At 49.7% G+C, this 21771-nt stretch overlaps 1 protein-coding gene across 2 annotated transcripts in view; it reads right to left on the bottom strand.

Annotated features, from left to right (window-relative positions):
• The window catches only part of NCMAP (non-compact myelin associated protein), a 49570-nt gene that overhangs the window by 12500 nt on the left and 15299 nt on the right, over positions 1-21771 (bottom strand). Inside the window, exon 1 of one of the 2 annotated variants that reach the window (XM_013972391.2) lies at positions 1787-1895. The exons of the other annotated variant lie outside the window; for it this stretch is intronic. The gene's annotated coding sequence lies outside the window, so the exon portion shown is untranslated. Of the gene's footprint in view, positions 1-1786; positions 1896-21771 lie in introns of those variants that run through there. 2 annotated transcript variants of the gene reach the window in all.

Genomic DNA, 21771 nt, shown 5'->3' with positions numbered 1-21771 from the left:
GCCTGCTGATCCACAGGATGGACTCTGCCTTCACCGTCTCCGCCCCTCCTTTAAGCCTTGAAGTCCTGCCTCAGTCACAGACCCAAGCCCCACTTTGTTTGTCCCTTCCTCCCCTGAACCAGATTCTCAGGACTTGGATGACTCAGGCTCCCTGAAGGACCCCTCTGCAGCACTGTCTGACATCCCCACACTGGCCAACCTTCTGGCCTGGCTGAACTTCCTGTCTCCCAACCACCTTAGACAGGCCTGGGTTGCCAGCCATGCTCCGCTGCCCACTCCCCCTCCAAAAGGAACCTTCCAGATTCAGCCCAGTCACCTCCAGGAAAACTTCCCACCAGACGGAATCAACCCCTCTGCCCTCTGCTCTCCCACAGCAGCACTTGGCAAAGCTGCACCGAAATGGCCTGTGCCTGGCAGCCAACTTTCCATGTTCATTGTCAGGCCCTTGAGTTAGAAACTGCTTTTGGCTTTTTTCCCACATCTTTCTGCCTCCTTCAGATAAAAAGAGTCTGGCTCTCCTCACCTTTGTGGGTGGTAGGACCTGGGTGAGTGGTTGAACTTCTCCTAGCTGGGTTTGCTCTTCGTAAAAGGAGGCAGCTTTTCCCAAGGGAACTGAGGGTTCAAGGTTAAGTATGGAAAGTGCTTTTAAGTGCTCAATAAAGGGTATCCCTTAGGATTTCAGTGGGTATTAGTGAATATTGGCTGAACTAATTAGAGAAAGTGAAAGTGAAGTCACTCAGTCGTGTCCGACTCTTTGCGACCACATGGTCTGTGTAGCCCACCAGGCTCCTCCGTCCATGGGATTTTCCAGGCAAGAGTACGGGAGTGGGGTGCCATTTCCTTCTCCAGGGGATCTTCCTGACCTAGGGATCGAACCCAGGTCTGCCGCACTGTAGGCAGATGCTTTTACCATCTGAGCCACCAGGGAAGTCCGAACTAATTAGAGACAGGGGCTCAAAACAGGAAAAAAAAATTCTTTCTATAAAAACAAGTATGGACCAATAAGAGAACATGGAGTAAAAGTCTCCCCCAACCTTCCACCCCCAACTCCTACTCCCAGGGAGAGGTAGCCGAACTGCTCCCTCCCGCAACACTCACACCCTATCTTGGCACATAAAGACTTAATATGCATTTGCCTAAACTCTCTGCTTCTGTCTCCACCAATATCAAGCTGAGAACACTCACCAGTAATGCTTTCTCACAATTCCCTTTTTTTTTGGCTGCACCTTGTGGGTTGCAGGATCTAAGTTCCCCAATCAGGGATTAAACCCAGGCCCATGACAGTGAAACCACCGAGTCCTAACCACTAGACCACTAGGGAATTATCCACAACTCCTTTCAAAAATAGAAAAAAGAGGCAAATACGCGGCTGTTGACCAAAGGTCACCTAAGGAGAGAGAGATGGCATGATCACTAGATAAACTAAACCCTGTCATGGACTCATTCCCCGTTAAACCAACAAGCACAGAATTGACCGAAGCCATCATCTGAGTGTCCACCATGTGCGAAGACCTTGTGCCAGATATTTTTTTATCCATCCTCTGATTTAATTAGCGAACGCCATGTAAACTAGGTCTTCCTTTCCCCTTGTTTCAAATGAGGACCCTGAGACTTTCCATATGGCCTGAATGCTGCAGGCTGGGCAAACGAACCCAGCACCGCAAACTTCAAAGCCTGTATCCTTCCCTCCGCACCACCCGACCCTGGCACACACCCGGGGTGGGGGCAGGGGCTCCAGACCAGTCACTGCAGGAACCCGCACGGGTGCACACAGACACATACTGACCAGTAACGGAGCCGCCCAGGGCCACCAGGGCGCAGGCTCCTCCGCAGGTCCTTCAGGGTGACCTCCTGGGTGCCGGGTTCCAGGAGGGACTCCCTTTCAGATGGGCCCGGCTGCTCCTCTTTCTGAGAGAAGAATGAGTAATCCCAGAGCATATCTTGCCTCATCTAAGGGCCAAGGGCTCTCAATTACATCTCTGTTCCTACCACATCAGAGAAGGTGGGAGGGAGGGTGGTGGAGCGTTGATAGCCAAGGGTGTGGGTGTTTTCATGTGTGGGGCCCCTGTGATTCTTGTTAACCAAGTGAGGTCCAGCAGGGAGATGTCAGTATCAAATATGTCCATGACCAGGGCCCATGGCCACAGAAAATGGGGGAGTGTACAGGGAGGTGAGGCTGATCTTTATGGAGAGAGGTTAATTTAATAATAATAATATACCATGTGGCCCAGGCACTGTACTCAGTGATTTATGTGAGAGGTCTCATTGAATCCTCATATCTGTCTGATTAGGAGAATATAGTCACTGTGCCCATTCTACAGATGGGGAAACTGAGACTCAGATCAGAGAAGATAGCAATCTAATTTCACAAGGCTAATATGTAGCTATGCTAGGATGCAAGCTAGGGTTTGTCTAATTTCATCACCCCTTCTCCATAAACTCTTACTAGACTGATCCCCAGAGAATGAATAAGGTGTAATGGCCAGCATCTGGGATCCAAATCAATGTAGGGCTTTAATGAGAAGACTCTCACAGGCTGTGGAAGAGAGAGAGGGCAGAGCTCTTGATCTAACCCTGACCCAGACTGGTCCCTGACCTTGCCTATACTCTGAACCTTTGTCTCCAGCAGAGCCTTAATCACATTTACAGAATCTACAAGGAGATGTTGTTTCCTTGGGTTGTTTACACATGGCCCCATGTGGGAGGTCAGTTTGGGAAGAGATGGGAGAGTCATGACCATTTACTCACTGAACCATCCTTTTCTGTTCCTTGGTCAAGTATAGGTCATAGTGAGTGAAGTCGCTCAGTCGTGTCCGACTCTTTGTGACCCCATGGACTGTAGCCCACCAGGCTCTTCCATCCGTGGGATTTTCCAGGCAAGAATACTGGAGTGGGTTGCTATTTCCTTCTCCAGGAGATCTTCCCAACCCAGGGACTGAAGCCGGGTCTCCCACATTTTAGGCGGATGCTTTACCATCTGAGCCACCAAGGAAGTCCATAAGGTCATAACTCGAGGATCACTGTTGCCAGACCCCACCTGTCCAGAATATCCCCCTCCCTTCTGCTCTGCCTCCAAGGTATCCTCCTTCTGTCTGGCCTAGCCTAGACGTTCCTCCCTGCATAAGAAAACCCATATGCTATCAAGCCTGGCAGACCCCTACCCAAATGGCCAACTGTAACTCAGAATAGGGAAGCCATGAGTGCTGAGACCTGCCAAGACACTGGGACTGATTTCTCTCATTCATCTGCGAGATGGGAGATTCAGCGTGACTTGGTTTCTTCCACAGACAAAAACCTAACTACTCCCAAGCTGTCCCTTAGGTTAGTTGGATGCTTTAATTGTCAGAAAAGTACCTTTTATTTTGGAACCAAAATCTCTTCCCTCGTGATTTTAACCCATTGGTCCTAATTCTCTTCCGACAGAGGTAACCTGTTACCTTTTACACACGACAATGGTTATGTTTAAAAGCCCTTCTACATACAGAAAGTTAGGGTTCTATGAATGCAACCGTGATGGTAGCTGAAATCAGCATGTCATTTTTACCTTCCACCAGTAGGTGGCAACAGCAGTTGGCTGTAATATGCCCCTTTGAACTTAACAAGCAAATGGCTGGTAAATGTCCAGAGGGGCTTCCCAGGCGGCTCAGTGGCAAAGACTCGCCTGCCAATGCAGGTGACCGGGGTTCAGCCCCTGGGTTTGATAGATCCCCTGGCATAGGAAATGGTTACCTGCTCCAGTATTGTTGCCTGAAAAATTCCATGGACAGAGGAGCCTGGTGGCTTTCAGTCCACGGGGTTGCCAAGTGTTAGACATGACTGAGAATGTACAAATATCCCATGAATCCAACCTGTTTCTAAGTAGAGATGCTTTCTGCCCTTGAAAACAGCAACTACATGTCCTCTGATGATTTTATTCTCCAGGATAAATATTCTCAGCTTCTTCAAACAGTCTTTAGTATCCCTCATGAATAGGTTCCTCGTTTCTCTACGTGTCAGTATCTTCCTTAAATAAAATACCCCAAAGCGGATGCTTGACTCCAAAGGGGACCTGAACTGTCATTTTTCTTGACAATGACCAGACCTGAGCTTGAATTCAGTTATTTACTAGCTGCGTGACCTTGGTCAACTTCTTCACGTCTTAATTTTCTGATCTGTAAAACAAGAATTATAGACTCCATGGGGTCATGTGAGAATTAAATGAGATAAAACATGTGATACATTTAGCACAGGGACTGGGCACAAAACTATTGATATTACACTGGATTAATGCAAACCAATAGCTCATTAGCTTTTCAGGCAGCCACAGCCCACTGCTCCACACACCCTGTTGAGACACCACCCCCAAAACTTTTCTTGATTTATCTCATGCTTGTTTATGGTCAGTCAAAGCCTAGGACTTTCTACACTCAGAGTCCTTTGGAACTAAAAGGCAATGGCAGCTGTATTACACTTGGTGATCCTATGATGAGCTGTGGTCTAGTAACCAGACCTCCAGGACACTCTTGTGCAGTCGTCTTTTCGAACTTATGTGCAGGACTTTGCGCTGATTTCTGTTAGCCTTGACCTCGTTGATTGGGCCCTTAGGAGAGAAACTCCAGCTCCTGGTGATGGTTTGAGAACTCTTGATGTTACTGTGACAAAGCACGTGGTCTGGGAGCTCCGGACCTGGCAGGGGCTTTGGGGTCAGGGAGTCCTGGGTTTTAATCTTGGGATCCCTGCTGACCAACTCTACAAGCCAAGCCACTTCTCTAGGCCTCAGCATTCTCATTTATAAAACAGGAAAAACAGTCTCATTTATAAAACATTCCCTATCTTGTGGGGTTCTGAGGATAAATGAGATGTTATACCTGCCCAGCACAGTGCCTGCAGGAGGAGAAGGGGGTGACAGAGGATAAGCTGGTTGGATGGCATCACTGACTCCATGGACATGACTTTGAGCAAACTCCAGGAGATAGTGAAGGACAGGGAAGCCTGGTGTGCTGCAGTGCATGGGGCTGCAAAGAGTCAGATACTGAGCAACGGAACAAGAATGAACAGTGCCTGCTGGACGGTGGGTGGTCGGTGAATGCTCATCTGAGCTCCTCTTCTCTTTTCCCTCCTGTCTCCCAGTCTGTGTTCCCCCTGCTCTTCTTGGAGCCCCCAGTTCTCCATCTGATATAGTGTTTGCTGTGCTTGGTCAAGCTCAAGTATGAACAAAGAAGTCAGGGAGCCAGACTGTGAAGGCTGATATCCCAAGGAAGGGATCTGAGGAGAGACTCAGCAGAACATCCAGAACACTGACCTTCTCCTCCATCTCCACCGAGGGTAGAGACAGAGGAAAGAGTGAAACCAACCCCAAGCAGGCAAAAGTCCTAATAGGACTGGTAGGGCCTGGGGGCTGCTGGGTGTGCAGGGAAAAAGCATTCTAGAATTCTTAACCTGGGGTGAGAATCAGGAGACATGGGTTTCCTTTTATTACTCACTTGCCGTAACACTTTGGAAAGTCATCATCTTCCCTAGACCTTGATTTTCCCACCTGCAAAATGGCCTAGTTTGGAGATGATCTCTAATGGCCTTTCCAACCTGTGGTTCTAGGGTATGGACCAGCCATTCATAGCTGATCTCAAGAACCTGTGTCTTCCTAAAGCTCGTCTTTCTTTGTAGCTATTGACTCGGGGGATATTGGATGAGGGAAGATGGTGTGTACAATTCAGGACGGAAGGCAGGAATCCTTCCTGGAAGGTAGTTGAGACTGGAATAAGACAAGAAGAACTCTACAGAGGGATTTGACTTGGCAGCAGATTGCATGTTGGCCCCTTAGGAACCTCCAAATGCTTTGTTGAGTACGTGGTGATCCCAGTCTGCCTGAATCCAGACTGGCTCTCTCTTCCACCCTCCATTCCTGCTGGGTTCCATGTCATCTCCCCCTACTCTAATTGTTCTGCCTGTACTTGGCTCTGTCCCCTTGTGTGTCAGAGCTCCCAAAGGTGGGGGCTGAGTTGGCATAATGCTACCCTGAACTTAGTCCCCCCCCCCAACCCACAATTACATACTGAATATGTTCCTTGCTGTTGGTTCTCAGAAATTAAGAAGCCCATTTCTTGTTCCATTTATCCATCTGCTCTTCCATCCTCCCATCCACCCACCCCACCCACCCACCCACTGTGCTCACATTCATTCTCCTACCTGTTCTGTCCACCTTCCGTCATTCATTCCACCAGCACCCACCATGTACACAGCTCTGAGACGATTCAAAGAGGGGCCGTGGGGATCATGTCTCTACAGCTCAGGCGAAGAGGGTGAGACTATCTCTTTTAAGAAAATTTCCTTCTATCAGTAGTTAGTGGGGGTCATCCCCCTCATGCCTGGTCCAGCCTTGATCATTGGGAGGTGGCTGAGTAACATCATATTGAAGTCCTTTGGAAAAGGCAGTGGCCTGTGGATCGGGAAGTCTGGGTTCTAGGTCTACCACATCTATTAAGTTTTATTTTACCCACCTGTCAATTTCAGGTGTGAACATTCTGTGTTTCTGATTTTTGTGGCCCACATTGTATAGAAAGATGCCTCGAGGAGCTTCCCACCCAAGACCTGCAAGTCTAAGTTTCATGTACAAAATTGCAGATAGAAATCCCAGACGAAAGTGGTCACAAGGCAGACTTATGCCTGGTGCCAAATGGGAGGCATAGGGTGTGCCAGGAGTCAGTGGGAGGAGGAGACCAGTGGGCGTCCTGGTTGAGACTGACCAACAGCCAGAATGTGACCTGTGCCTTCCATTTACCCCTCAGTCTTTGGGCTCAAGCCAAGGGCCAGCTTCCAAGGGTCCTCAAATATAGCTGAGCTTCTATATAAATCTTCAGGTGTCCCACTGTCCCCAAGGGAAAAAAGGCACAAGGGTAAAGAGTTGATGGCATGTGGAATATGTCAGAGGAAAATAATTCGACTCCAACATTCTGATCAGGAAGGAAAGGAAACTAACATTTAAGGGGATGCTAATGAAGCGTCAGGCGCTATGCAGTCACGTGTTTTCTCACTTAATCGATATGACAAGGTGGGTCTTTAATCTCCACTCTCCTGAAAAGGAATGGAGGCTCAGAGAGGTTAAGCGACTTGCCTAAAGTCTTAGAGCAAATGAGTGGAAATGCTGAATCTCAAATTCAGATCTACTTCCAAACTGGGGTGGCTGCCTAGTCTTCCAGGAGGTAACTGATTTTCCTGGGGCTACTCAGAGGGTCAGTGGCCCTGCCGGGGCAGGACTCTGCTCAGTATTTTTACTATGTGTGGGGAGAGAGCAAATTAGCCAAGATGGCATGTTCAGGCTCTCTCACCAAGGAAAGTTATGACCAACCTAGATAGCATATTCAAAAGCAGAGACATTGCTTTGCCAACGAAGGTCCATCTAGTCAAGGCTATGGTTTTTCCAGTGGTCATGTATGGATGTGAGAGTCGGACTATGAAGAAAACTGAGCACCAAAGAATTGATGCTTTTGAACTGTGGTGTTGGAGAAGACTCTTGAGAGTCCCTTGGACTGCAAGGAGATCCAACCAGTCCATTCTAAAGGAGATCAGCCCTGGCATTTCTTTAGAGGGAATGTTGCTGAAGCTGAAACTCCAGTACTTTGGCCACCTCATGAGAAGAGTTGACTCATTGGAAAAGACTCTGATGCTGAGAGGGATTGGGGGCAGGAGGAGAAGGGGATGACAGAGGCTGAGATGGCTGGATGGCATCACCGACTCGATGGACGTGAGTCTGAGTGAACTCCGGGAGTTGGTGATGGACAGGGAGGCCTGGCGTGCTGCGATTCACGGGGTCGCAAAGAGTCAGAAACGACTGAGCGACTAACTGAACTGAACTGAAGAGCCGAGAGCATTAAAGCACTGTGCATGCGCATCACGAGATACTTGCTGCCAGGGGAGGAGAGAATGTAGCATGTCTGCTGCTATGGCCGCTGTGCCAGCCAGGAGAGAATAAACCCATCAGCAATTCCTACAGCTCCTTGAGTTTTCTTCCAGCTTCCCCGCTTGCACCTTGTCTACCAAGGGTTCAGTGAACAGTGCACATAAGTGAGATACAGCGAGACAACTGGCGTCGCTAACAGTGCGAACAGCGACACACTACGTGTTGGTATTTTGAGCCCAGGAAGTACCACAGAACCTCAGAGAATGGCAGGGTTTCTCAACCTTGGCACTGTATACCCTTGGGCCACAGCATTCTTTGTTGGAGGCATCTTGTGCATTGTAGGACTGGCCTTCACAACCAGATGCCAGTAGCATCCTCCACCTATGACAACCAAAAATGTCTCCAGACGTTTTCCAGTGTCTTCTGGGAGGCAAAATCGCCCCTGGTTGAGAACTACTGAAGGAGAGCTATAGGCCTGTCTCATAACAGCTTCCTATCCTTTCTATTCAAAAAGGTCTAGACAAACAGGAACATGTCCAATCTATACTGACATCTGTGGGTAGACCACCAGTAACATCAAGGGTGAGGGTGATGACGATGGTGGCCACAAACACAGCAGCTGTCATTTAGCAAGTGACTACCGTGTGTCAGTTACCACTCTAAATACTTGTATTTATCTTCTCACCTATTAGCTATATTAGGATTCCCTGGTGGCTCAGACAATAAAAACGTCTGCCTGCCATGATGGAGACCCAGGTTCGATCCCCGGGTCGGGAAGATACCCTGGAGAAGGAAATGGCAACCCACTCCAGTACTCTTGCCTAGAAAATTCCATGGATGGAGGAGCCTGGTGGGCTACAGTCCATTGGGTCGCAAAGAGTCAGACACAACTGAGCGACTTCACTCTCTTTCTCACCTACATTATCACTATTTTCCAGATAAAAAAGCCCTGAGGTTCAGAAAGGTTAAGTGACCCATCCAAAGTCTCAGTGCTAGTATATAGCGGAGCTAGGATGCTTTACTTTCCTACGGCCGCTGTAACAAAGTTACAACTTATAACACAAATTTGGACTTTCCTGGTGGAGCAGTGGATAGGAACCCACCTGCCAATGCTGGGGACACAGGTTCGATCCCCAGTCCGGGAAGATTCCCCATGCCGAGGAACTACAACTAGAGAGTCTGAGCGCCTAGAGCTTGTGCTCCAAAACAAGAGAAGCAACTGCAGTGAGAAGCCTGCGCACGGCAACAAAGAGCAGCTTCTGGTCGCCACAGTTAGAGAAAGTCCTTGCAAAGCAACAAAGACCCAGAGCAGCCGGAAGTACATAAAATTTTAAAAATAACACAAACTTATTTTCTTATTGTTTAGAGGTCCAAAGCCTAAAATCAGTCTCACTGGGCTAAAATCAAAACATTGGCAGGACCATGCTCCTCTTTTTTTTTGTTTGTTTTTTGGCCACCTGGGGATCAGGATGCGGATATCTTTGAGGGGGCCATTACTTAGCCTCACAGATAGGATTCAGACCCATATCTGTTGGACTTCAATTCACACCTGTTTCCTCAGCCCCGTCCTGCCTGAATCGACATATCCCACAGGCCAGGTGCTGCAGGAGATGCAGAGGTTGATCAGACACGCCCAGGGAGTAGCAGGTACCAGGTACGCTGAGTACAGGAGAGCTGCTGTGAGAGGAGCAGAGAGGGGGTTCTAGACACACTGGGCAGGCAGGGCAGGGGCATGGGAAGCGGGCTCAAGAGGCAAGTGGGCAGACCTGATTCTGCCCCTGCCGCACGAGCTAAGTTCACATCTCAGCACCTACTTCCAACCTAACTACAAATACATCTGCAGCTCACCCTGTCCTGAAGGACCACTCTGCTCTAGCCTGTGCCTGCCAGGATTCGATCCCATTGGTGGGATTTATTTGCCCAGTTTGGTCCCATCAATTCAGTTCAGTTCAGTCGCTCAGTGGTGTCTGACTCTTTGTGACCCCATGAACTACAGCACACCAGGCCTCCCTGTCCATCACCAACTCCCGGAGTCCACCCAAACCCATGTCCATTGTGTCGGTGATGCCATCCAACCATCTCATCCTCTGTCGTCCACTTCTCCTGCCCTCAATCTTTCCCAGCATTAGGGTCTTTTCAAATGAGTCAGCTCTTCGCATGAGGTGGCCAAACTATTGGAGTTTCAGCTTCAACATCAGTCCCTCCAAAGAACACCCAGGACTGATCTCCTTTAGGATAGACTGGTTGGATCTCCTTGCAGTCCAAGGGACTCTCAAGAGTCTTCTCCAACACCACAGTTCAAAAGCATCAATTCTTCAGCACTCAGCTTTCTTTATGGTCCAACTTTCACGTCCATACATGACCACTAGAAAAACCATAGCCTTGACTAGATGGACCTTTGTTGGCAAAGTAATGTCTCTGCTTTTTAATACACTCTCTAGGTTGGTCATAATTTTCCTTCCAAGGAGTAAGCGTCTTTTAATCAAAATTACAAACTAAAAAAAACAGAGCAGATGGAATATAATTATCTTTGCTTCCTCTTGAAACTCACCCCACACCCCACAAATGGCAGAAAAGGAATTCAGACATATGACTCCACGAGGTCAAAGGGAAAGCAGAGATGACAGCCACATTGGAGAGAGTCCAGTCCAGGTTTGAAAGCTGGGAAAGCTGAAGGCTGAGTGTGACTTAGCAGCCTGGCGAAGACTGAGGCTCAAACCTGCAGACTGGGGAAGCCAACAAAAGCTGAAAGCAGAGAATAAACCCCAGAAAGATTCTGTGGATACTACCAAAAGCCAGGGTATGAAATGGGGCTGGAAAGAGGAATTTGCAGCTCAAATCCCTCCCTTCCTTTGGTCTTCCCTGCCAATAAAATAACATAAAAAGGATAGCAAACAGAGACAATGCAGCGGGCATAAGAAAACGTCAGCATCCTCAGAAAGATGAGATACTACATCTGTAAAACAAGAACAGAATGCTATAAGAAAAGAATATTCGAAGAACAGAAAGAGTGCTAGGAATTTAAAATATGACCCCAAAATGTAAAAGTTCAAGAGAAGCGTTCGAAGACAGGTGAGAACATGTCTCATAAAGTGGAACCAAAAAAGACTGAGAGAGAAAAGAGGCAAAAACAAATTCCTCCCGGAGGTCCAACATTCTAATGATAAGAATTTCAGAAGTGATTAAGTGGGACAAAAATCAAGGGGATGCAATATCAAAGAATACCTGGAAATGTCCCAGAAATGAATGACATGAATGAGAAGACTGTGGACCCACCAGGAAAGTGAATTAAAAAGATGCACAACGGGGCTCATCATCATTGCCTCCCAGAACGCAGGGTGTAAAGACAGTGTCCCACACATCTATCAGTTATAAAAAATAGCAAGGCCAAATATCCAGAAAAGGATCAACACTCAGATGAAACCGGAACGTCCGTGGATTTGACAGCAGCAGTCCTGAAGCTCTGAGCTAACTCTCCAAAATTCTAAGGGAAAATTATCTGCAGCCTAGAAGTGGACAGAAGCCAAACTAAATATTGAGTGGAAGGGTAGAAGAACAACATTTAGGGGCACAAGCAGCTTCACACAAAAAATCCAGCCTGCCCCATGCACCTTTTCCTGGAGGATCTGCCCCGTGAAAGCGGAGGAGTGAACTGTGTGAGACACTCAAAGGACCCAGGGACCAGGGGGCGCCTGGGTGATGCCAGGGGTAGCCAGTCTGACTAGGAGGTGGAGGGAGGTGCAGGAGAATTCTGCCAGCCAAGAAAAAAGTGAAACTGGTCGATTTTCTATGTGTTTGTCCAGAGTGAAAGGAGATGCACTCTTCTGTTGGAGAGTTTGGGGGAAGAACTTATGATGGAAAATCCAACTCCTCCAAAAGGCACCTCCCTTCCACTCCCCTTCCCACAAGCTTTCCTTCCCTGGTTCTGCACACCTTCTGTGGTGATCCTAGGAGGCAGCGCCTGTGATCAGTGGACTTGGTGGAAGCCGCCCTGAAAACTCTCTTTACAAACGAGAAAGCTAGGGGCCAGCGAGGGGCCCGGGGCACACAGACAGGAAGGTGCGTTGGTCATTCACTGGCTACTCTTTCCAGAACTCCTTTCTGATTCATTCAAGACAAGATCAGTAACAACAATAGCAAGAACCAAAGACAACCAGAAGGAACCCTGGCCGGTGAGCACAATGAGGTCCCACCTGGCCCAGTGTTCCCCCCTCGGCTTTGCCCTCGGCCCCCCTGCCTGGCAACTGCTACATTTCTAAAGCACACCAGCTGAGGCTTCTGCGTTACTTTTCATTGCCGCCACTGAAGCAAGAACACAGAGATATAACTGAGTGGGTAGACCGTCGGCAGGCCACTGTGAACCTCCGAAGGAAAATAAACTGGGCTTGGGAGTGCAGAGAAGAAACCAAACCCAAGTCTCTTCAGAACCAGGTGCCCTGACCCCCAGTGCCCCAGCTAGCTTCTTCTTATTTAAGAACCCAGGCCAGTGCCGTCCTACAAAACCCAATAATCTGAGGTTACCCCTGATGTTGACTTTTCCGAGGTCTCCCTTTGATTCGCCGTCTCTCCTCCACCTTTCGCGAGGGCTTGGCTGACCTCCCAGTCTCTGTCCTGAAGGGGTTAGGGGTGAGCGCTGTCTGCAGCATCTGCCCTTGACTACAGAACGAGGGGAAACCTGGCGCTGTGCAGCCCTTACATGACACTCTTCCTTTGAGGCTCAATGTCCCAGGCTGTGGCGCTCACCAGCCCACCGGTTCAGCAGGCTCACCACCCACACCCCAGCGTGAGGCCTGATGCGGGAGGGCAGGGACCCTGGGCTGGAAGTTAGGAGTCCAGGGTTTGAGTCTTACCTCTGTTACTGCCGTGCTGTGGGACCTTGGGCAAGTCACCTGTCCTATCTGCACCTCAGTTTGCCCTCCTGCAAAGGGCGCGGGCTGGGACGGTGACCTCTCTCTCATGCTCCCTCCATCCTGTGACTCTCCCGCCTCCCCAGCTTGGTCCAGGACACAGCCCGCCGCCCCCCCTCCAGGGCTCGCCTGCCTCCCACACCTTCCATTCCAGAAGGAACGGCCCTCCCCTTTCCTGTCTGTGCGGGTGGTGGTGGGGGAGCTGGCAGGCGCTGGGCAGCAGACGGGGACAGGAGTTGCGGGAACAATCCCGGCCATTCAAGCCGCCCGTCCGCAGGGAGCGCTGGCCCGCAGCCAGTCACCACGGCCCGAGATACAGAGGGGCGTTTGTCTGGGGGACCCAGGTTTGCCTCTGAACCTTCGAGCTCTCCTCTCCCCCACTCTCAGGTGGCAGCTTTGCTAGGAGGTGGGATGTGGGCAGCTCCTCTATGGGCTGGGAAACCGGACAGGAGGAGGGAGGTGGGAAGAAGGGCAGGCGAGCCACGTGGACAGGGTGCCCACAGTGAGGGTAGCGGGTGGCACCGTGAGGGGTGCAGGAAAGGGCTTTGGACCGGATAGGGGCCATACGTAGGGAGGGGCGCGGCACGGGGGGCTCATTCCCCACCTTCACTGACTACAAGGAAAGGACCCGGTGAGCAAGGGGGTCCCCTTCACCTCAGGCCTCAGTTTCCTCCACTTTCATATGGGGTCAGATGACTTCTCTGGTGCGGGTGTGAGTTGGATGCCCCGGTAGAGGAACTAAGATCCCTCATGCCTTGTGGCCAAAAAACAGAACATCAAACAGAAGCAATATTGTAACACATTCAATAAAGACTTTAAGAATGGTCCACATTAAAAAAAAAAAAAAACCTTAGAAAATAAAATGGGGTTGGAAATTCCCTGGCAGTCCAGTGGCGAGGCGCCCACACTTTTACTGCTGTGGATGTGGGTTCAATCCCTGATCAGAGAACCAAGATCCCATAGCTGAATGGTGCAGCCAAAAAAAAAAAAAAAACTTGGGGCTGATTATCCCACCTTATGCTGTAAATCAAATAAGATGATGAACTTGCAAATGGCGTGGTCTAGGGAAGAAAAGCATTTGGACTCAGGCAGACCTGGGTTCAAATCCCACCTTTGTCACGTCTAAGTTGTAGGCAACTTATTTACCCTCCAGGAGCCTCATCTTCCTCATCTCAGGGAGAAAAATGATGTGTGTGCCGCCAGACAAGACCATAAGGATCAAATAAGAACCAACAGGAAGTACCCTGCCCAGGATATGCGGTTGAATGAATGAAGACGCGGTCAGGGCTGCGGTGTGGCTTTTGCAGGCTGTTTCCACCGTAATAAAGGTTCATGGGCCTAAAACATTTTATTTTTTCTGAAGTGAGATTTGCTTCTGCCCTAAAATGGATTCCCATCCCCCTCTCGATTTTAAAAGAAATTAAAACATTTAGATGGCCTTGTGTCTGCTCTGCCCAGTGGGTAAGTCGGCCTGGTGTTGGGTCAGGGTCCTGGCAGGGCTGCCCTGTCCCGGGAAGGGCCCCCAGTGCCATCTCTGAAGCAGCTCTAGTGGGTCACTGACGCCTACACCCCACCCCCTAGAGCTGAGCCCACGGGCGTTTGTTTTTGCCCTTATCTTTGTTTCAAAGCCATATGAGCCCTGTTGCCCATGGCTGACAGGCTCCAGGAGCTCAGCAGGTGTGGCGGCAGGGAGAGTCCAGAGGCCCTGGGTGTGTAGGTCAGCCTGGCTTTCAAGGAGCTGGGGTTGGGGGTGATGGGCACTTGCCACTCACAGTCACCACTGCTCCCTTCTGGGACTGTCTCTGTGTCTAGCCAGAGAAGGCAATGGCACCCCACTCCAATACTCTTGCCTGGAAAATCCCATGGACAGAGGAGTCTGGTAGGCTGCAGTCCATGGGGTCGCTAAGATTCGGACAGGACTGAGCGACTTCACTCTAACTTTTCACTTTCATGCATTGGAGAAGGCAATGGTAACCCACTCCAGTGTTCTTGCCTGGAGAATCCCAGGGACCAGGGAGCCTGGTGGGCTGCCATCTATGGGGTCGCACAGAGTCGGCCACGACTGAAGCGACTTAGCAGCAGCAGCGGTGTCTAGCACTGTCCTTGGGGCTTCACATTCATAATCTCCTTCGCCCCTCATTGCACCCATTCTGCTTGATAGCCAAGGAAACTGAGGCTCAGAGAGGTCAAGCAATTTACCCAAAGTCACAGAGCAGGGTAAGGATCCAGTCTTCAACTTCCCAAACCAGGGGCCTCCTGGTACCTACCCTGCCATCTTTGAAGACTCAATGGGAACATGGAAGAGGCTTGGACGGCGTGCAGAACATGGCAAGGCAGTGTGAGTCTGGGGTCCAGGAAAATACGAAAATGAGCAGGAGAGCAGTGCCGGGAAGGGTGTGACGGTGTGTCAGGGGTTGAGTGTGCCAGGGACACCTCCTGGGGGTGGTGGGCAGAGCAGGGGAAGGAGGCAGGGCCAGCGTGCCAGCTTTTGCCTCCGTGTTTATTTCTTGAGCTGGCAAGAAACTCTGCCAGGCGGGGCTACTGCAAGACATGCCTGCAGGCACTTTATCACTGAACTGGAGGGCTGCACCTGTTTCTGCACACACGGCGGCAGATCCCGTGCTGTTCAGGGAGCACCTCCCCTGAAAGAGGAGCTCAGAGCCACCGAGGAGGATTGCACGCTGGGGGCTCCAGCCCTGACGTTCGCCAGAGGTGGGAGATTTCTGCTGGGAGCAGGGCGCCTGTCTCCACCCAGTCACACCACAGCCAGGGGATGGGGTACGCCCTGAGTGTGACCTTTCTACCCAGAGTGGACAGGTTGGAGAGGGCCCACTCCACTCGAAAACCATCAGCTAGAGACTTCCCTGGCAGTCCAGTGGTTAAGACTCTGCTCCCAATGCAGAAGGCACAGGTTTGATCCCAGGGCAAGGAACTGAGATCCTACATGCCACATAGCACAACCAGGATAAAAGAAAAAGAAAAAAGCTTCACGGCCACCCCAGAGAGCAAGCTTTCTAGAAACAAATCTGACCCTGGTCACCTCTGCCTAGACCGTGAGTGACATTTCACCAGCTCAGATGAATGAAGTCCAAAGCCCTCAGCATGTAGACCCGTGCTCAAAAATGTGGTAGCCACTGGCTTCAGGTGGCTATGGAGTCCTTGAAATGTGGCTGGTCTGAATTGAGATGTGTTGTACATGTAACATGGGCTTCCCTGGTGGCTCAGAGGTTAAAGCGTCTGCCTGGAATGCAGGAGACCCGGGTTCGACCCCTGGGTCAGGAAGATCCCCGGGAGAAGGGAATGGCAACCCACTCCAGTACTCTTGCCTAGAGAATCCCATGGAGGGAGGAGCCTGGTAGGCTACAGTCCATGGGGTCGCAAAGAGTGGAACACGACTGAGCGACTTCACTTGGGACCTCAAAGACTTAGCACATAGTAAAAGAGCTAAGTAATTTACATCTTGCTTATCTTAGTAAGTTAAAAAATATCAATTAGATGTTTGATAATATTGGGATTGTTGTTACTGTTCAGGCGCTAGGTTGTGTCCCACGGTTTGGACCCCACGGACTGCGGCACGCCAGGCTCCTGTGTCCTCCACTATCTCCTGGAGTTTGCTCAAATTCATGTCCATTGAGTCGGTGATGCTATCTAACCATCTCATCCTCTGTCACCCCTTTCTCCTTTTGCCTTCAGTCTTCCCCAATGAGTCATAGGCCCTTCGCATACATTGGGTCAAATAGAATATGTTATCAAAATTTAATGTTTCTTTTTACTTTTTTAACGTAGCCACATTTAAAATTATGTATGTGGCTTTTAATGCACTGAACAACACTCATTTATACTCTGTCCTTTCTTTGCTGCCTCTCCTACCCACATTAGCTTATTCATCTGTTCCTTTAGTTCCCCAACCAGGGATTGAACCTGGGACCTTGGCAGTGAAAGTGTGGAAGCTTAACCAGTGGACCACCAGGGGAGTCCCCATTTGTTCACTTCTTCATGCATGTATTCATTCAGTAAATATTCACTAATCATCTGCTATATGCTAAACACTAGAGGCAATGAGGAAACGATACAGGCCTGGCATTTGCTCACATGGAGCTCATGAACTATACTTGTGATCTACACACTGTTGAGAGTCCCTTGGACTGCAAGGAGATCCAACCAGTCCATCCTAAAGGAAATCAACCCTGAATATTCATTGGAAGGACTGACGCTGAAGCTGAAGCTCCAATACTTTGGCCACCTGATGGGAAGGGTTGACTCATTAGAAAAGACCCTGATGCTGGGAAAGATTGAAGGCAGGAAGGGAAGGAGACCATAGAGGATGAGATGGTTGGATGGCATCACTGACTCAAGGGACATGAGCTTGAGCAAGCTCTGGGAGATGGAGAAGGACAGGGAAGCCTGGCGTGCTGCAGTCCATGGGATCCCAAAGACTGACACGACCGAACGACTGAACAATAACTCACATATATCCCACAGCGTTACATGCTGCTGCTCATATTCATGCTTCTCTGTAAAATGACTCTTAATCCTGTCTACCTGGTGAACTCCTATTTATACTTCAAAGCCCAAACCTTCCAACACTTTAAGCACTTATGTCAAATGTTTCAGTTAAAAAAAATTACCTCATACAGTTTGTTCACTCCTACCCCCAATCCCTGCTGGGGATCTGAACTGTTAACTGTGACCGTGCAATTTTACCAGTGTGTCAATTTAAATGTCATCACTCTAAGATGCTCACTTTCCCCAACCCCTGGAACTGTCTCACTCTTTAACCTTATTACATCAACCACCAGCAGAAACTATCTCGTTTGGGACCCATCCAACCCTCCAGACCCTAAGATCTGTGAGAGCAGGCACTTGTCTTTGCTGTTCAGAGATGACATCCCAGTGCGCAGTACAGTCCTTGGCACTTAGTAGGCACTTAGATAATGAAGATGGGACTTTCCTGGTGGTCAAGAATCCACCTTCCAATGCAGGGGACTCGGGTTCCATCCCTGATCTGGGAATTAAAATCCCACATGCTGGAATGCAAATTGGTACAGCCACTACGGAAAACAGAGTGGTGATTCCTTAAAAAACTGGGAACCGAACTGCCATACGGCCCAGCAATCCCACTGCTGGGCACACATACAGAGGAAACCAGAACTGAAAGAGACACATGTACTCCAGTGTTCACCGTGGCACTGTTTACAACAGCCAGGACATGGAAGCCACCCAGATGTCCATCGGCAGATGAATGGATAAGGAAGCTGTGGTGCATATACACAGTGGAATATTACTCAGCTATAAAGGAACACATTTGAGTCAGCTCTAACGAGGTGGATGAAACTGGAGCCTATTATACAGAGTGAAGTCAGAAAGAGAAACACAAATACTGTATATTAATGCATACATATGGAATTTAGAAAGACAGTAACGACAATCCTATATGCAAGGCAACAAAAGAAACACAGATGTTAAGGAGCAGACTTTTGGACTCTGTGGGAGAAGGCAAGGGTGGGATGATTTGAGAGAATAGCACTGAAACATGTATATTACCATATGTAAAATAGACGACCAGCGCAAGTTCAATGCATGAAGCAGGGCACTCAAAACCGGCGCTCTGGGACAACCCAGAGGGATGGGGTAGGGAGGGAGGTGGGAGGGAGGCTCAGGATGGGGGGACACATGTGTATCTGTGGCTGATTCATGTCGATGTGTGGCAAAACCAGCATAGTATTGTAAAGTAATTATCCTCCAATTAAAATAAATAAATTAATTTTAAAAAAAGATCCCACATGCTTCAGGGCAACTAAACCCATGTCCACAACGAAGACCCAGCACAGCCAAAAGGAAAAAAAAAACAAAAGGAAAATGAAGATGATGGCTGTTGGCTACATGGTGCAGGGTGTTACAGCAAAGGTTCTGGAGCTGGACCGCTGGGTTCAGATCCTGCACTCAGTTAGCCACTGTGGTCACCATCATGATCATCATTATACGTCTGCTTTCCCCCTCCTGAGGGCCTGGGCAGCTCTTGGGCTTGGTCATGCCCCAGCGCGTCACAGAATCTAGTCTCTTCCAGAGTTCCCCAAGGCAGGAAATGTCGCTGCCATCCACGTAGCCTCTGAGGCCAGAAGCCCACTAAGGTCACCGCCTGTCAGCAGTCTGCCACGCCCACCACCAAGCCCTTTCAGATCTACCTTCATTTCCTACACATCTCCTTACCAGTCTCCTCGAGCACCCCTATCCCTGCTGGGGTCCAGGCTTCTGTCTTCTCTCACCTGGATGCTGCCGTCGCTGCCCAGTGGGCCAGGGCTGCCTCTGCTCTGGGTCCCTGCAGTCCTCCACAGCAGCTGCAGTGATCTTTCAAAACCCCATTCTACTTCACACGAGAATTTTACGATGGTCAGCAAGTCCTCTGTACAGGATCTGGATTCTGCAGACCCCTCCAGTCTCCTCCCTGTCTGAATTCTGCCCTGTCACTCTGTCCCGTTGTGGCCACCGGACCTTTGCATACGCCAGAGCCCTCTTTCCTCACCTCCTGGCACTTCTGATACTTCAACTCAAACATCACTTCAAATTCCCATGCTGTGCACCCTCACAGCACTTGGTGTTTAATAACTGCTGGCTGAACCAAAGCATCGAGCAAGGACCAAGCACAGGTCATAGGGCTTGAGTCTTTCCACTACAAGGGGCCACCAGTAATGAGACACTAAGACACAGACAGGCTGTGAATGCTATGGAGCCCAGTGTGGGCGAGGGTGCTGAGCAGGGGATGAGAAGAAAGGGCAAGTTACACAGAGAGGGAAAAGCTGAGTGGCGCCATGTGGTCATTAAACAAGTGTTAGTCACTGTGTCTGACTCTGTGACCCCATGGACTGCTTTGTCCATGGAATTCTCCGGGCAGGAATACTGGAGTGGGTAGCCATTCCATTCTCCAGGGGATCTTCCCAACCCAGGGATCAAACCCGGGTCTCCTGCATGGCAGGCAGATTCTTTACCATCTGAGCCACCAGGGAAGCTAAACAAGGGTTTAATTAACATTAAACAAGGGTTTAATTAAATAAGGGCTTGGAGATCTGTATCTGAACCCCCGTATTTACCTGTCACTAAGTGCCAAGGCCTCTGGCACTCTAAGTCTACTTGACTGTCTCCTCCACCCTAAGTGGAAAGCACATTGCTGTTGAATTTTTTTTTTTACAGAGGAAACCATGGCCCAGAGAGATTAACTAACTGGTCTAAGGTCACCAACCAAGGTGAGCTGTGTACTCAAGCAACCCGACTTCAGAGTCTGCTCCAGATTTCAAAGGGTTGACCATCAGAAAGAGCATTTGATCACTTACTCGGTGCCAAGAACTTTTCTAAGAAATTTACAAAGAAGCTTTTATTTGTATCTTTTTTATTTTTAGAACTCATTTCATCCCATTTTTTCTCCTTCTTCCAGGTCAGCTGGGTATCACTATCTCCATCTTACAAGTGAAGAAACGGTAGTGCAGAAAGGTTAACTAACTTGCCTGAGGTCACACAGCCTGCAAAAGTGATGAAACTAGCTGGAGTTTCATTCTGTTAACTCTTTTCAGAGTTCATTGTTTTAACCACTCCACTCCACACCTTCTGCTCTATGAAGGTGCACTATTGTTGTTATTTTACTAGGATTTTGTCAGGTGGAGAAAGGAGAAGGGACACTGTAGCTGGGGAGAACAGTGGGCATGAAGACTGGGAGATGGGGGTGAGGATGAACACTTTAGAAAGGGAAGTGTCAGACCGGGGAGGGGTTGGGGCAGCGAGTGGGGCGGGGCTGTGAGGGTCCCCACACAGCAGAGCTGAGTGTTCAGGGAAGGTCAGAGTGGAGAGTGAATGTGAGGGATGTTTGGGATTAAGCTATGAAAGAATTTCCTGCACAGGCAGATGCTAGCACACTTTACTCTCTCCAGAATCCCTACGTCGCAGATTCCACGTGAGCTGTTTGAAAACTAGGAGCCTCAGAGCTCCTGACCTGGCTCTGCCGAGCACCTTTTGGGAAGTTACTGAACCTGTCTGAGCCTCCATGCCTTTCCCGCACCATGGAGGTAATAAACAGGACCTTCTTCATGAGGCAAAAACAAGGTTATGAATATAAAGCCCCTGGCAGAGTGCTTGGAATAAAGCAGCCCTTTGAGATCTCATTTCTCTCCCTTCTCCAGCCTCTAGGAAGGTCTCCTCAAAGTCCCAGGCTCACCCAAAATGAGGCTAAAATCGGCTGACTGAGAACCACCAAGGTCCCCCTGGAGGCCCCAGGTCAGTACGATGAGGCAGAAGAGAGGTATCCAAAGTGTCAAGCTATCCAAAGCGCGTCCGAGACTGCGGAAAAATGAGTAATTAAAATTTATGTCCTTCTCCTTCCTGCTGTGTCAACTCGGGGTTATATAACTGAACTTCTCTGTGAGGGAGCCCTTGGGGGCCTCCAGGAGGCAGGGTTGGCGGTGACATAAATAAATATTTCTCTGCTCTCTGCCCTGGGCTTGGGTTCTGAGCAAACACCACAGCCTGAAAGGGAGGCCGTGACAAGGAGGAAGCTGGGGGAGGTGAGTTCAGGGCTGCGAGTCAGGAGACCTGTGTTCCAGGCCCAGTCCTGACTGGGAGGACGTGGACATCAGGCGACTAGTGAGCTGGGAGGAGAGATCACGGTGTGATCTGGGGAATGCTGGGACCCTCGGGGAAGGTCTTTCCAGCCTGCTCCCTACATCCCGGCCTGGCATTTGAAGCCCTTCCCATCTCTCTCCTGTCTCCTCCCCCATTCCCTCTTGGCACCCACAGACCCCTAACCTTGGTTCTCTGGGACTACTGAGTTCCCCACAACCCCACAGGATTTGTCCCTCTCCTGGAAAGTCCTCCCCTTCCTGTGACATGGTGCTGTGGTGAAGGCAACAGAGGCGGGGGTTTACAGTTAGACATGAGCTTGAAGGAGAAGAGGGAGACAGAGGGTGAGATGGATGGCATCCCGGATGCAATGGACATGACCTT

This window comes from Capra hircus, chromosome 2 (assembly GCF_001704415.2).
Source record: "Capra hircus breed San Clemente chromosome 2, ASM170441v1, whole genome shotgun sequence".
Lineage (NCBI taxonomy): Eukaryota > Metazoa > Chordata > Mammalia > Artiodactyla > Bovidae > Capra > Capra hircus.
Note: the sequence above shows the minus strand (reverse complement) of the source record. Positions and strands in the feature narration are given on the sequence as shown.